We start from the raw sequence: 17,765 nt of genomic DNA on the forward strand, positions 1-17,765 counted from the left end.
CGCCGGCGCCCGCTTCCCCGCACCCGATCATCTCTATGGGAGAGACGTCATGACGTCTCTCCCATAGCAACGCCGCACAGACACTAGAGGTCAATAATGACCTCTAGTGTCTGTCCCTGGAGCCGGCTGCAGCGGACGCCCACACAGCCCACGGCGTCTGCTGCAGCCGTTGACTCGAGTATAAGCCGAGGGGGGCTTTTTCAGCATAGAAAACTGTGCTGAAAAAGTCGGCTTATACTCCAGTATATACGGTACTTCCTCCCACTCCTATCCAAGATTTTTCACGTGCTGCTCCCTTTCTCTGGAATTCCCTACCTCTCCCCCTCAGACTGTTACCAGCAGTACCAAGAATCTGCCATAATTCATTTGTGGTTGATCTGTTAGCTATGCAGCCCTGACCATGGAACCTGCTGCCTCGCACAGTCCAAGAGACCTCCACCCTGGAGACCACAAACAGACTGATGACTGTTACTCACATGTTTCATTAATGTTCCTTCACTTCCTAAATATACATCCCACATGCTGAGGTCTTTATTCTGTTCTACTTATTGCGTATCTTGTGCTCTGTGTAAATGTGAATGTAAAGTTCTGTGAGTGCTATTGGGAGGAAAGTGATGTATAAGTAACATTATTACTGGTGAGAGTGACAGGAGTAAGATATAGTTACACCATACGTTACATATACAGAAGGGGAAATGTATAAGTAACATTATTACTGGTGAGAATGACAGGAGTAAGATCTAGTTACATCATATGTTACATATACAGAAGGGGAAATGTATAAGTATCATTATTACTGGTGATAATGACAGGAGTCAGATCTAGTTACACCATACATTACATATACAGAAGGGAAATGTATAAGTAACATTATTACTGGTGAGAGTGACAGAAGTCAGATCTAGTTACACCATACGTTACATATACAGAAGGGGAAATGTATAAGTATCATTATTACTGGTGAGAATGACAGGAGTCAGATCTAGTTACACCATACGTTACATATACAGAGGGGGAAATGTATAAGTAACATTATTACTGGTGAGAATGACAGGAGTCAGATCTAGTTACACAGTGGCGCACCTAGGGGGGTTTCCGAGTACCCAGAAACACCCCTCCACTAAAAAAAAAAAAAAAAATTTTTTTTTTTTTTTTTTTTTTTTTAGCTCCATGAGTATTATTAATGACTGTCTAGCGTCCTCTGCAGCCTGCTGTCTTCCTGGTGGCACTTGCAAGTGCAATAAAAGTTTACTTTATTTTAATTAAAGTACATATATATCCATGTGCATACATATATACACATACATATAAACAAACACACACACATATGATATACATATATACATATATATACATGTGTATATATATGTGTACTGTATGTGTGTGTACTACGATCTCCCGGCGACCAGCATACCTGCGCCGGGAGGCCGGCCTACCGACAGTGTGGCGAACGCAAATGAGCCCCTTGCGGGCTCGCTGCGCTCGCCACGCTACGCGCGCCACACTATTCTATTCTCCCTCCAGGGGGGTCATGGACCCCCACGAGGGAGAATAAGTGTCGGTATGCCAGCGGTCGGGCTCCCGGCGCCGGTATGAGGGTCACCGGGAGCCCGACCGCCGGCATACTGAAGACCACCCGTGTATATGTATATGTGTGTGTGTGTATATATATATATATATATATATATATATATATATATATATATATATATATATATATATATATATATATATATATATATATGTAGATGTATGTATATATATATATATATATATATATATATATATATATATATATATATATATATATATATATATATATATATATATATACACATACACACATATACACACACTAGTTTTACGGACCCAGCATATACTGGGTCACCTCAGTCCCCACCCCCGTGATTGGCTCCGCCCAGTTCTGGAAACCCCCCTTTGCAAATCCTGCGTTTGCCACTGTTACACCATACATTACATATACAGAAGGGGAAATGTATAAGTAACATTATTACTGGTGAGAATGACAGGAGTAATATCTAGTTACACCATACATTACATATACAGAAGGTGAAATGTATAAGTAACATTATTACTGGTGAGAATGACAGGAGTCAGATCTAGTTACACCATACGTTACATATACAGAAGGGGAAATGTATAAGTAACATTATTACTGGTGAGAGTGACAGGAGTCAGATCTAGTTACACCATACGTTACATATACAGAAGGGAAAATGTATAAGTAACATTATTACTGGTGAGAATGACAGGAGTCAGATCTAGTTACACCATACGTTACATATACAGAAGGGGAAATGTATAAGTAACATTATTACTGGTGAGAGTGACAGGAGTCAGATCTAGTTACACCATACGTTACATATACAGAAGGGAAAATGTATAAGTAACATTATTACTGGTGAGAATGACAGGAGTCAGATCTAGTTACACCATACGTTACATATACAGAAGGGGAAATGTATAAGTAACATTATTACTGGTGAGAATGACAGGAGTCAGATCTAGTTACACCATACGTTACATATACAGAAGGGGAAATGTATAAGTAACATTATTACTGGTGAGAGTGACAGGAGTCAGATCTAGTTACACCATACGTTACATATACAGAAGGGGAAATGTATAAGTAACATTATTACTGGTGAGAGTGACAGGAGTCAGATCTAGTTACACCATATGTTACATATACAGAAGGGGAAATGTATAAGTAACATTATTACTGGTGAGAGTGACAGGAGTCAGATCTAGTTACACCATATGTTACATATACAGAAGAGGAAATGTATAAGTAACATTATTACAGGTGAGAATGACAGGAGTCAGATCTAGTTACACCATACGTTACATATACAGAAGGGGAAATGTATAAGTAACATTATTACTGGTGAGAATGTCAGGAGTCAGATCTAGTTACACCATACGTCACATATACAGAAGGGGAAATGTATAAGTAACATTATTACTGGTGAGAATGACAGGAGTCAGATCTAGTTACACCATACGTTACATATACAGAAGGGGAAATGTATAAGTAACATTATTACTGGTGAGAATGATAGGAGTCAGATCTAGTTACACCATACGTATCATATACAGAAGGGGAAATGTATTAGTAACATTATTACTGGTGAGAATGACAGGAGTCAGATCTAGTTACACCATACATTACATATACAGAAAGGGAAATGTATAAGTAACGTTATTACTGGTGAGAATGACAGGAGTCAGATCTAGTTACACCATATGTTACATATACAGAAAGGGAAATGTATAAGTAACGTTATTACTGGTGAGAATGACAGGAGTCAGATCTAGTTACACCATACGTTACATATACAGAAGGGGAAATGTATTAGTAACATTATTACAGGTGAGAATGACAGGAGTCAGATCTAGTTACACCATACGTTACATATACAGAAGGGGAAATGTATAAGTAACATTATTACTGGTGAGAGTGACAGAAGTCAGATCTAGTTACAACATACGTTACATATACAGAAGAGGAAATGTATAAGTAACATTACTGGTGAGAATGACAGGAGTCAGATCTAGTTACACCATACGTTACATATACAGAAGGGGAAATGTATAAGTAACATTATTACTGGTGATAATGACAGGAGTCAGATCTAGTTACACCATACGTTCCATATACAGAAGGGGAAATATATAAGTAACATTATTACTGGTGAGACTGACAGGAGTCAGATCTAGTTACACCATACGTTACATATACAGAAGGGGAAATGTATAAGTAACATTATTACCGGTGCGAATGACAGGAGTCAGATCTAGTTACACCATACGTTACATATACAGGAGGGAAAATGTATAAGTAACATTATTACTGGTGATAATGACAGGAGTCAGATCTAGTTACACCATACGTTCCATATACAGAAGGGGAAATGTATAATTAACATTTACTGGTGCGAATGACAGGAGTCAGATCTAGTTACACCATACGTTCCAAATGCAGAATGGGAAATGTATAAGTAACATTATTACTGGTGAGAATGACAGGAGTCAAATCTAGTTACACCATACGTTACATATTACAGAATGAGAAATGTATAATTAACATTATTACTGGTGAGAATGACTGGAGTCAGATCTAGTTACACCATACGTTCTGTATACAGAAGGGGAAATGTATAAGTAACATTATTACTGGTGAGAATGACAGGAGTCAGATCTAGTTACACCATACGTTCTATATACAGTGTCAGGTTCGGTCTGGTTTGTGTCCCCGGAGGGGGCGCTAGTGGGTCAGTGGAGGTAGGATGGAAGAATGAAGTGAGGAGGCAGTACTGGGTTTCTGCGCATGTGCACAATGTAGATTTATTAATAACAGAAAAGTCCAGATAATAATGCAGCAGAAAGTAAACAAACGAATGCAAAGGAAATGACAATGGTAATGGTAATGGCAATGGAATAGTATGGTTTGAAACTGAAAGTCTATGGCAGAGTTTGTAATGCAGAAATGAAACCAGAGTAATTAAGACGTGGAGCCAGCAGAGGTGAAATGATGGTAGCAAACCTGGTAGAAATGCAGGAGACTGGATGGTAATGTTCACTGTGCTGTTGGAAGTGCACAATCAGCATGCAGGCTGAATCACAGGTGAGATGACGGAATGCACCTGGAGAGGGAGTCTCTACTGCTGTAGGCTGGAGCACACTGCAGATGTAGAAGGTGTGAAGCCAGAAAGGTATTGCTGGTGCTGGTACTTGTAGTTCCACGGAAGTAACAGGTACAGGAGAATATCCAGGAACACAGGGGATCTGGAGACTGGAACACAGGGAACCACTGGAGGCTGGAACACAGGGAACCACTGGAGGCTGGAACACAGGGAACCACTGGAGGCTGGAACACAGGGAACCACTGGAGGCTGGAACACAGGGAACCACTGGAGACTGGAACACAGGGAACCACTGGAGACTTGACACACCGAATGTAGCAGGAGAGCTGGAGTGATTGCTGGAACTTGTAGTTCCACAGGAACACCGGAACTGCTGGAACCTGGAACGGCTGGGACCTGTTGTTCCACAGGTCTAACACACAAGGAAATCTCTGAAGACAGAGGATTGCAAACAGGAGCCACCTGTTCACGGGATGTGACGTGTTGTCCAAGGCAATGTGAATGAGCTAGGAACTGGAGTTTATACACCTTGCTCTGTGATGATAGGATGAATCTCTGTGAGAACACACCCTCCAGGATTGGGTGCCCAGATCAGCTGAGAATTAACTGGAGATGGTGATTAACCGGGAGAATGATTCTGTAGACAGTTAATGCAATGCACTGCTGGTTGCTGGCTGGGATCAGTAGTGCACCAGGAGTTAATGCTGGTTAACTAGAATCACTGTGTACTCCAGGCTGCTGGCTGAAACCAGTGATTACCAAACGATAGAACTGGTTAGGTGGAGCACAGTGAGCTGTGGGCTGCAGGAGACTGAAGACTGGAACTGCTGGGACCTGTAGTTCCACAGGTCCAATTCACAGGGAATACTCTGAAAACAGAGGACTGAAGCCAGGAGACGCCTGTTCACTGGAAGTGATGCAATGGAGAATGCGGATTCCTGACATACAGAAGGGGAAATGTATAAGTAACATTATTACTGGTGAGAATGACTGGAGTCAGATCTAGTTACACCATACGTTCTATATACAGAAGGGGAAATGTATAAGTAACATTATTACTGGTGAGAATGACAGGAGTCAGATCTAGTTACACCATACATTCCATATACAGAAGGGGAAATGTATAAGTAACATTACTGGTGAGAGTGACAGGAGTCAGATCTAGTTACACCATACGTTACATATACAGAAGGGGAAATGTATAAGTAACATTATCACTGATGAGAATGACGAGTCATATCTAGTTATAACATATGTTACATATACAGAAGGGGAAATGTATAAGTAACATTACTGGTGAGAATGACAGGAGTCAGATCTAGTTACACCATATGTTACATATACAGTTGGGGAAATGTATAAGTAATATTATTACCGGTGAGAACAACAGGAGTCAGATCTACTTACACCATATGTTCCATATACAGAAGGGGAAATGTATAAGTAACATTATTACCATAGAGAATGACAGGAGTCAGATCTAGTTACACCATACGTTCCATATACAGAAGGGGAAATGTATAAGTAACATTATTACTGGTGAGAATGACGGGAGTCAGATCTAGTTACACCATACAGAAGGGGAAATGTTATATCACCTGACAGAGACTTCGTATCTAACAATAGAGACCCTTGTATTTAGATATCCAGAACTTAATTACATTTTATGAGGGTTTTATGTCAGGAGAAAGAGGACATGATAATGAATATCTGATGGATCTTTGCTTTGGACAAACAACATGCAATTGTGAACAAGAATGACCTTTATGCTGACAAGGCCTATTGAGAAGCCCAATTGATGTGACTAGGAGATCCAAGACTCATGGAGCCAGTCTGCCATCTTCAGGAGAAGATCGGCCGTGCAATTAGCTCAGCTGACCATATTTGGCACTTCCGGTTATTCCCCGTCAATCAATCCATGTTCCCCATGATATCTAGATGTATGCCCAATTGATTAATCAGTTATGAATTATTGTATAATCAGGTACTATATATTTGTAAGCCTGAAATGCCCTGAAGGCACAGGTATCATTGATGAAGTCTGTCTTGGGTCACGTTTCTCTACGCAGAATTATAGGCGTGGCCTCTTATTTGATAATAAATTCTATATGCTGAATATCATCGCAACGGAGACTTCCCAATTCTTTTTATGATAAATCGACATCATTTGGGGGCAACGTCCGATTAACTTCGACCTGCTTCTACGGCAGACCACCTTTCCCAGGTGCAACAGACAAAGGCAAGCAGCAGCTCAGAGGTAGGAGCAGGAAACGTGGGGGAGAGACCTGACCTGACAGGGGACTCCAGAGATCACACACACAGGAGCTGGGATCCTACAGACGAAGAGGGTTAATGGAACCAAACCTGATTTAGTACATAAACCTCATCCTCTACTGGGAGTCTAAAGATACCTTGATAAGAGTCCTTCATCACAATAAACCGTGAGTTGGGGTACGCCATATTGAATGATTATCCATTGATATCTAGAGAAGAAAAAGATACCTTTATATGCTTCTAACTTACCGCCTGAGTGTGAGTGTTGGGGTACGCATTGATCGTTTATCCCTGAAATCTTGTTTCAATCTGGTGTAAGTCTGACAAGAAAGAAACCATTATATGTTTAAAGTTCCCCACACATGTGTAAGTGGGGTACGCTCCATGTCTACTTAAATATTCATTAGAGATACCCTACATACTACATTTAAAATAGTGGAACTTCCTACACATTGGCTGTTCTTTATTTTCCATGTGTGATTGACATTTTGGAGACCACATCAGAGACTTCTAATCGAGACCTCCGAGGAGATACCCAAAGATACCCTTATAGGAGTTATAAAGCCTTTTAAACCGTGAGTTGGGGTACGCGATCAGTGGATTACTTCTATTGCTGAAAGAGTGAAAGATACCTTTATATGTTTGTCATCAGCACACAGAGTGTGAGTGTTGGGGTACGCATCATCCGCCTTCTCCAGAAAACTGTAATAAGGCCTCCCCCAGTTTGATTGAGACTCTATTATACTATTCCGGAGGCTTTAGAAATAGAAAAAGAAATTGACCCCAAAAAAGGAAACTTTGAGGTGGTTTATATTCGAATCGTATAATATTAATGGGGCACATTTGTGTTATCCATTTCACGACACTGTACGAATGAAAACAAATCTTGATTGTATGTACTACACATTGGTTTGTTCTCGCCATTTTTGTCTTTTATGATATCAACATTCGAGAAACTCCATATTGTATTGAACTAAATTGAAGATTCTACTCAGAAGAATAGAACCTATCTTCTGGTCCAAAAAGGAACGTTATGGTGATATCTTTCTTTAGCGCTTGTGGTGTATGACAGTGTTTCTGGTTTAAGTATTGCAGACAATCCGCACTTGGGATGGGCGCCCAGCATCCACTACAGACTACGAGAAATAGAATTTCCCGGTGAGTAAATTCTTATTTTCTCTGACGTCCTAGTGGATGCTGGGGACTCCGTAAGGACCATGGGGGTTATACCAAAGCTCCCAAACGGGCGGGAGAGTGCGGATGACTCTGCAGCACCGAATGAGAGAACTCCCGGTCCTCCTCAGCCAGGGTATCAAATTTGTAGAATTTTGCAAACGTGTTTGCCCCTGACCAAGTAGCTACTCTGCAAAGTTGTAAAGCCGAGACCCCTCGGGCAGCCGCCCAAGATGAGCCCACCTTCCTTGTGGAATGGGCTTTTATTGATTTAGGCTGCAGTAATCCCACCGCAGAATGCGCCAGCTGAATAGTGCTACAAATCCAGCGCGCAATAGACTGCTTAGAAGCAGGAGCACCCAGCTTGTTGGGTGCATACAGGATAAACAGCGAGTCAGTTATTCTGACTCCAGCCTTCCTGGAAACATACATTTTCAGGGCCCTGACTACGTCCAGCAACTTGGAATCCTCCAAGTCCCTAGTAGCCGCAGGCACCACAATAGGTTGGTTCAAGTGAAAAACTGAGACCACCTTCGGGAGAAACTGAGGACGAGTCCTCAATTCTGCCCTATCCATATGGAAAATCAGATAAGGGCTTTTACAAGACAAAGCTGCCAATTCTGAAACCCTCCTGGCCGAAGCCAGGGCCAACAGCATGACCACTTTCCACGTGAGATATTTTAAATCCACAGTCTTAAGTGGTTCGAACCAACGTGATTTCAGGAATTCCAAAACCACATTGAGATCCCAAGGTGCCACTGGGGGCACAAAAGGAGGCTGAATATGCAGAACTCCTTTGACAAAGGTCTGAACTTCAGGCAATGAAGCCAGTTCTTTCTGGAAGAAAATCGACAGAGCCGAAATCTGGACCTTGATGGACCCCAATTTGAGGCTCAACGTCACTCCTGCTTGCAGGAAGTGCAGGAATTGACCCAGTTGAAATTCCTCCGTCGGGGCCTTCATGGCCACACACCAAGCAACATATGCGGTGATAATGTCTTGCGGTGACATCCTTCCTGGCTTTGATCAGGGTAGGGATGACTTCCTCCGGAATACCCTTTTCCTTTAGGATCCGGTGTTCAACCGCCATGCCGTCAAACGTAGCCGCGGTAAGTCTTGGAACAGACAGGGTCCCTGCTGCAGCAGGTCTTGTCTGAGCGGCAGAGGCCAAGGGTCCTCTGCAAGCATCTGTTAGGCGCCGGGGTCCGCTCGTCAGTGCGGCCCGGCGCCTAGCAACCAGGGACGCCGTGCGCGTACAGCCGTCGGCTCCCTGGCAACGCTAGACGCCGGGCGCGCGGAGCCGCACGGACCCTAGCAACGGGGACGCCACTGGCGGACCGCGTTCCCCGTTGCTGGGTCCATTTTAAATTCGTAAGGGCACCTGTTTCCTGGCCGTGCAGCAAGGCAGCTGCACGGCATTTAGTCCAATCAGCCTCTAAACAGCTGATTGGAGGACTCCCTGTTAAGTACACTCCCAGGGCTTCTCACAGACGCCGGTAATAGCTTCCTGCATGCTGTATCTGTTTGCTGAGAGTGTTTCCAGTCCTGCTGTATCCGGTCGTTCCTGTCCTCAGTTGTCCTGCACTCGGAAGTCGTCATCTGTTCCTGGAGTCCTGACTGAGCACCGTTAAACATCCAGTGGTGTTCGTGAGTCGCGGCGTAGCCGTGTGTTGCGGCTTGGCCGCTTTATTACTTATTACTTATTATTTGCGTTTCGGAGCTTTTTGCGGAGGATTCTGCTCCCACAGATCCACTCTGGTATCCAGCGGTGCTGGGTAGGAGTATGGACTAGTGGATTTTGGTTGTCCTTTTATCTGGCGGTTTTTCCGCGCATACTTTAAGTTGGGTTAGTTAGCTTGTTGCCCTTGGCCTGTTGTTAGTCAGAGGTCCTCTTGTCATCATCCTGCCTCGGATTTCCCTTTGTCTCTCACTAAGACCGGGGGGCACCGGAGTTGGGCAGACATAATCCGCCTTTCAAACGTGGCTGCCAGGGGCTCAAGAAACCATAGTCTCGCAAGGGATTTCCGATAGCACGGGTGAGACAATAGAGTTAGGGCGCCAGGGGCAACTAGTCTTTCCTGCTCCCGTAACCAGCATTCCTTTCCAGTACTCTAGCCATTGTCATAAGATCTCCTCCGGTCAGGAGTACTGGAATCATAACATTATTACCGGCCATACCAAAACTTAAAATTAAACAGAGTTTGATTTTTTCCTTATTCAGTTTTGTAAGAGTTATCGGCCTCATGAATCCCACAGGTTTAGGGCCAAATCCTGGCCAGCTCCTAGTCAGCCAGATTCAAGAACTTACTCAGATGGTTCAGGATCTTTCCCTTCGGGTGAAGTCGCAGGAAGATCTTTTACGAACTTCCCCGAGGATAGTCCCTGAACCAAAAATGCACTTGCCTGACCGTTTTTCTGGTGATAGGAAGAAGTTTTTTAATTTTAAAGAATCCTGTAAACTTTATTTTCGTTTAAGACCGATCTCCTCAGGTACTGAATCTCAGCGGGTCGGAATTATTATTTCTTTGCTCCAGGGGGATCCTCAGACCTGGGCTTTTGGTTTAAAAGCAGAGGATCCGGCATTGTTGTCAGTAGACGCTTTTTTTTGGGTCTTTAGGGCTTTTGTATGATGACCCTGATAGAGAGGCATCCGCTGAGAGTCAGTTACGCGCTCTCAGACAGGGTAGAAATCCTGCAGAGGTTTATTGTACAGAGTTTCACCGTTGGTCGAACGACTGTGGCTGGAATGACCCAGCCCTGCGCAGTCAGTTTCGCCTCGGCTTATCTGAGTCTATAAAAGACAGTCTCCTTCAGTATCCCGCTCCTGAGACTCTCGATAAACTCATGGAGCTTTCTATTAAGATTGATCGTCATCTCAGAGAGCGGAGGGCTGAAAAAGGAGCACCTGTCTGGTCTACTCCATGTGTATTTTCCATTCCTGAGGACATAGAGGAGCCCATGCAGATGGGTCTCTCCCGGCTGTTTCCAGAAGAAAGAGCCAGAAGGCAAAACTCTGGTCTTTGTTTGTACTGTGGGGGTAAGGGACCTTTTGCCCGTAATTGTCCGAACAAGTCGGGAAACGCCTCGACCAAGTGAATTGTGAGGGGGTTCACTTTGGTCTGCAGCTTATCTCCTCGAATAACTCCCTTTTAGTCCCAGCTAAAGTTTCCTTTGGCAGCCTCAGTTCTTTGGTGTCGACTTTTGTTGACAGTGGAGCTGCAGGGAACTTTATGGACATAACGTGGTCCAAGGCCTTAGGTATTCCTCAGTTAGCCTTGGGTAGGTGTATCACCATGCATGGTTTAGATGGGAGTCCCTTGTCCAATGGGGTTATTTCCCTCTGTACACCCCTGTACTACTTACGGTAGGAGCTCTTCATTCCGAAAAGATCGAGTTTTTCCTTACCCATTGCCCAGCAGTTCCAGTGGTTCTGGGTCACCCTTGGCTGGCCTTTCATAATCCCACCATTGATTGGCAGTCGGGGGAGATTTCACAATGGGGTACCATCTGTAATAAGGAATGTATTACGTTTCCCGTCAGAATAGCTGCTGCCATTCCCGAACTCATTCCCGTGGAATACCAGGACTTTGTTGATGTGTTTTCCAAGGGCAATGCGGACATTCTGCCTCCCCATCGGCCTTATGATTGTGCTATTGAGCTAATTCCTGGTGCCACATTGCCAAAGGGAAGGTTATATGCATTATCCGGGCCAGAAACTGCGGCCATGAATGAGTATGTTAAGGAGAGCCTAGGGAAAGGATTTATCAGGCCATCTAAATCCCCTTTAAGTGCAGGCTTCTTCTTTGTGGAGAAAAAAGATGGATCACTCAGACCTTGCATTGACTTTAGAGCCCTGAATAAGATCTCAGTTAAAAATACTTATCCTCTGCCGCTGATTTCTGTCCTCTTTGATCAGCTGCGTTCGGCTGTGATTTTTTCTAAAATTGACCTGAGGGGAGCATATAACCTCATCCGAATCAAGTCTGGAGATGAGTGGAAGACGGCTTTCAGTACTCAGTCGGGTCACTACGAGTATCTGGTGATGCCGTTCGGCTTGTCTAACGCTCCGGCAGTTTTCCAGGATCTCATTAACGATGTGCTCCGTGATTTTCTAGGAAGATTCGTGGTCGTTTACTTAGACGACATCCTGATCTATTCTGACTCAATTGAACAACATGTTACCCAGGTGCGTCAGGTTCTTCAAAAATTACGTGAAAATCATCTATATGCCAAGCTGGAGAAGTGTGAGTTTCATGTCACGAAGGTATCCTTTTTAGGGTACATTATTTCCCCTCGGGGATTCTGCATGGAACCTAAGAAGCTCCAAGCCATCCTTAGTTGGGCGCAACCCACCAACTTAAAAGCAATTCAGCGCTTTTTAGGGTTTGCGAATTATTATAGAAGATTTATTCATTCTTTTTCCGACCTGGTTGCTCCCATTGTGGCACTGACTAAGAAGGGAGCGGATCCTACCAACTGGTCACGTGAAGCTGAGTTATCCTTTCAGGCCTTGAAACAAGCTTTTGTCTCAGCTCCAGTCCTCAGACATCCCAACCCAGAATTGCCCTTCATTGTTGAGGTTGATGCCTCGGAGGTTGGAGTGGGGGCTATCCTATCTCAAAAGGATCCGGAGTCTCTGGAACTACATCCTTGTGCCTTTATGTCCAGGAAATTCTCATCCGCTGAGTCCAACTACGATGTTGGTAACCGGGAGTTACTGGCTATTAAATGGGCTTTCGAGGAGTGGAGGCATTGGCTTGAGGGAGCAACACATACCATTTCAGTATTGACTGACCACAAAAATCTTCAGTACATCGAATCAGCTAAGCGACTGAATGCCCGGCAGGCTCGTTGGGCTTTATTTTTTACTCGTTTCAAGTTTATTATCACTTTTAGGCCAGGTTCCAAGAATACCAAGGCGGATGCCCTGTCACGCAGTTTTCTTCCAGTTCATAATAACAGTCCTGTTACTCCCATACTTCCGTCTTCAGTCATTTGGGCAGGCCTCACACAAGATTTATTTACCTAGTTAAAGCAGCTTCAACATCAAGCTCCTGGAAATACTCCTGCTGGTCGTCTTTACGTCCCTGAGTTTTTGAGAGCTACTGTTTTGACTGAGTTTCATGATAGCAAAGTTGCCGGGCATCCGGGGATCTCTAAGACTTTGGAATTAGTCTCCCACTCAGTATGGTGGCCTGGTCTTTCTAAAGACATTAAGGAGTTTGTTTTTTCTTGTCAGGTCTGTGCACAGCATAAGGTTCCCCGCTCCTTGCCTATCGGGCAACTTATGCCCTTAAATTTTCCTCTCAGGCCATGGTCTCATATTTCCATGGATTTTGTGGTAGACCTCCCTCTGTCAGCCGGATTCCGAGTCATATGGGTGGTAGTGGACCGTTTTAGCAAGATGGCCCATTTCATTGCTCTTCCCCGACTGCCATCTGCCCAGGGATTGGTTGTTTTGTTTCTCCGCCATGTTTTCAGACTTCATGGGTTGCCCACTGATATTGTTTCTGATCGGGGTCCACAATTCATTGCACAATTCTGGAAGTCTTTTTGTGCCTCATTAAAGATGAAATTGTCTTTAACATCCGGCTACCATCCCCAATCCAACGGGCAGACCGAGTGAGTTAATCAATCATTAAAACAGTATTTGCGTTTGTACTCAGCCAAACTCCAGAATGATTGGTCCGAGTTTCTTCCTTTGGCGGAGTTTGCTTACAATAATTCTTGTCATTCCTCCACTAATGTGTCTCCATTCTTTTCAGTTTTTGTTTTTCACCCCAGAGCTAATTCTTTTTTTCAACATTCTTCTGTTTCCTCGCTAACCTTAACCTCTCATCTCAGAGTCATTTGGAAAAAAGTGCACCTTGCTCTCAGAAAAGCGGCATTTCGAGAGAAATTTTTTTCTGACAAGCTCCGACGTCCTTGCACTTTTAAGGTGGGAGACAGGGTATGGTTGTCGACTCGTAACATTAGACTTCGACAAACCTCAGCTAGATTGGGCCCCAAATTTATTGGACCATTTCATATTATTAAAAAAATCAACCCAGTTGCTTTCCGGTTACGTTTACCAAGAGCTCTCCGGTCGGAAATACGTTCCATTGCTCCCTGTTGAAACCATACGTTTCTTCCAGTAGATTTCCTCGGAAGATCTCTCAGGGGAAATCACCAGTAGATGTACAGGGACAACAGGAGTTCTTGGTGGAGAAGGTTCTCGATTCCAAATTGTCCCGGGGTCGGCTTTATTTTCTGGTGCACTGGAAGGGCTATGGTCCAGAGGAAAGGTCTTGGGTCCTGGATAAGGATCTCCATGCCCCGAGGCTCAAGAGGGCATTTTTTCGGGAATTTCCTCGGAAACCTGGCTTTAGGGGTTCCTTGACCCCTCCTCAAGGGGGGGTACTGTTAGGCGCTGGGGTCCGCTCGTCGGTGCGGCCCGGCGCCTAGCAACCAGGGACGCCGTACGTGTACAGCCGCCGGCTCCCTGGCAACGCTAGACGCCGGGCGCACGGAGCCGCACGGACCCTAGCAACGGGGACGCCACTGGCGGACCGCGTTCCCCGTTGCTGGGTCCATTTTAATTAGTAAGGGCACCTGTTTCCTGGCCGTGCAGCAAGGCAGCTGCACGGCATTTAGTCCAATCAGCCTCTAAACAGCTGATTGGAGGACTCCCTGTTAAGTACACTCCCAGGGCTTCTCACAGACGCCGGTAATAGCTTCCTGCATGCTGTATCTGTTTGCTGAGAGTGTTTCCAGTCCTGCTGTATCCGGTCGTTCCTGTCCTCAGTTGTCCTGCACTCGGAAGTCGTCATCTGTTCCTGGAGTCCTGACTGAGCACCGTTAAACATCCAGTGGTGTTCGTGAGTCGCGGCGTAGCCGTGTGTTGCGGCTTGGCCGCTTTATTACTTATTACTTATTATTTGCGTTTCGGAGCTTTTTGCGGAGGATTCTGCTCCCACAGATCCACTCTGGTATCCAGCGGTGCTGGGTAGGAGTATGGACTAGTGGATTTTGGTTGTCCTTTTATCTGGCGGTTTTTCCGCGCATACTTTAAGTTGGGTTAGTTAGCTTGTTGCCCTTGGCCTGTTGTTAGTCAGAGGTCCTCTTGTCATCATCCTGCCTCGGATTTCCCTTTGTCTCTCACTAAGACCGGGGGGCACCGGAGTTGGGCAGACATAATCCGCCTTTCAAACGTGGCTGCCAGGGGCTCAAGAAACCATAGTCTCGCAAGGGATTTCCGATAGCACGGGTGAGACAATAGAGTTAGGGCGCCAGGGGCAACTAGTCTTTCCTGCTCCCGTAACCAGCATTCCTTTCCAGTACTCTGGCCATTGTCATAAGATCTCCTCCGGTCAGGAGTACTGGAATCATAACATTATTACCGGCCATACCAAAACTTAAAATTAAACAGAGTTTGATTTTTTCCTTATTCAGTTTTGTAAGAGTTATCGGCCTCATGAATCCCACAGGTTTAGGGCCAAATCCTGGCCAGCTCCTAGTCAGCCAGATTCAAGAACTTACTCAGATGGTTCAGGATCTTTCCCTTCGGGTGAAGTCGCAGGAAGATCTTTTACGAACTTCCCCGAGGATAGTCCCTGAACCAAAAATGCACTTGCCTGACCGTTTTTCTGGTGATAGGAAGAAGTTTTTTAATTTTAAAGAATCCTGTAAACTTTATTTTCGTTTAAGACCGATCTCCTCAGGTACTGAATCTCAGCGGGTCGGAATTATTATTTCTTTGCTCCAGGGGGATCCTCAGACCTGGGCTTTTGGTTTAAAAGCAGAGGATCCGGCATTGTTGTCAGTAGACGCTTTTTTTTGGGTCTTTAGGGCTTTTGTATGATGACCCTGATAGAGAGGCATCCGCTGAGAGTCAGTTACGCGCTCTCAGACAGGGTAGAAATCCTGCAGAGGTTTATTGTACAGAGTTTCACCGTTGGTCGAACGACTGTGGCTGGAATGACCCAGCCCTGCGCAGTCAGTTTCGCCTCGGCTTATCTGAGTCTATAAAAGACAGTCTCCTTCAGTATCCCGCTCCTGAGACTCTCGATAAACTCATGGAGCTTTCTATTAAGATTGATCGTCATCTCAGAGAGCGGAGGGCTGAAAAAGGAGCACCTGTCTGGTCTACTCCATGTGTATTTTCCATTCCTGAGGACATAGAGGAGCCCATGCAGATGGGTCTCTCCCGGCTGTTTCCAGAAGAAAGAGCCAGAAGGCAAAACTCTGGTCTTTGTTTGTACTGTGGGGGTAAGGGACCTTTTGCCCGTAATTGTCCGAACAAGTCGGGAAACGCCTCGACCAAGTGAATTGTGAGGGGGTTCACTTTGGTCTGCAGCTTATCTCCTCGAATAACTCCCTTTTAGTCCCAGCTAAAGTTTCCTTTGGCAGCCTCAGTTCTTTGGTGTCGACTTTTGTTGACAGTGGAGCTGCAGGGAACTTTATGGACATAACGTGGTCCAAGGCCTTAGGTATTCCTCAGTTAGCCTTGGGTAGGTGTATCACCATGCATGGTTTAGATGGGAGTCCCTTGTCCAATGGGGTTATTTCCCTCTGTACACCCCTGTACTACTTACGGTAGGAGCTCTTCATTCCGAAAAGATCGAGTTTTTCCTTACCCATTGCCCAGCAGTTCCAGTGGTTCTGGGTCACCCTTGGCTGGCCTTTCATAATCCCACCATTGATTGGCAGTCGGGGGAGATTTCACAATGGGGTACCATCTGTAATAAGGAATGTATTACGTTTCCCGTCAGAATAGCTGCTGCCATTCCCGAACTCATTCCCGTGGAATACCAGGACTTTGTTGATGTGTTTTCCAAGGGCAATGCGGACATTCTGCCTCCCCATCGGCCTTATGATTGTGCTATTGAGCTAATTCCTGGTGCCACATTGCCAAAGGGAAGGTTATATGCATTATCCGGGCCAGAAACTGCGGCCATGAATGAGTATGTTAAGGAGAGCCTAGGGAAAGGATTTATCAGGCCATCTAAATCCCCTTTAAGTGCAGGCTTCTTCTTTGTGGAGAAAAAAGATGGATCACTCAGACCCTGCATTGACTTTAGAGCCCTGAATAAGATCTCAGTTAAAAATACTTATCCTCTGCCGCTGATTTCTGTCCTCTTTGATCAGCTGCGTTCGGCTGTGATTTTTTCTAAAATTGACCTGAGGGGAGCATATAACCTCATCCGAATCAAGTCTGGAGATGAGTGGAAGACGGCTTTCAGTACTCAGTCGGGTCACTACGAGTATCTGGTGATGCCGTTCGGCTTGTCTAACGCTCCGGCAGTTTTCCAGGATCTCATTAACGATGTGCTCCGTGATTTTCTAGGAAGATTCGTGGTCGTTTACTTAGACGACATCCTGATCTATTCTGACTCAATTGAACAACATGTTACCCAGGTGCGTCAGGTTCTTCAAAAATCACGTGAAAATCATCTATATGCCAAGCTGGAGAAGTGTGAGTTTCATGTCACGAAGGTATCCTTTTTAGGGTACATTATTTCCCCTCGGGGATTCTGCATGGAACCTAAGAAGCTCCAAGCCATCCTTAGTTGGGCGCAACCCACCAACTTAAAAGCAATTCAGCGCTTTTTAGGGTTTGCGAATTATTATAGAAGATTTATTCATTCTTTTTCCGACCTGGTTGCTCCCATT

General features: G+C 44.8%; 1 protein-coding gene across 1 annotated transcript in view; it reads right to left on the minus strand.

The window, feature by feature from the left end:
* Positions 1-17,765, minus strand: part of LOC134983336 (oocyte zinc finger protein XlCOF6.1-like) — a 376,610-nt gene that overhangs the window by 210,500 nt on the left and 148,345 nt on the right. The window lies entirely within an intron of this gene.

Source organism: Pseudophryne corroboree (assembly GCF_028390025.1).
Source record: "Pseudophryne corroboree isolate aPseCor3 chromosome 3 unlocalized genomic scaffold, aPseCor3.hap2 SUPER_3_unloc_13, whole genome shotgun sequence".
Lineage (NCBI taxonomy): Eukaryota > Metazoa > Chordata > Amphibia > Anura > Myobatrachidae > Pseudophryne > Pseudophryne corroboree.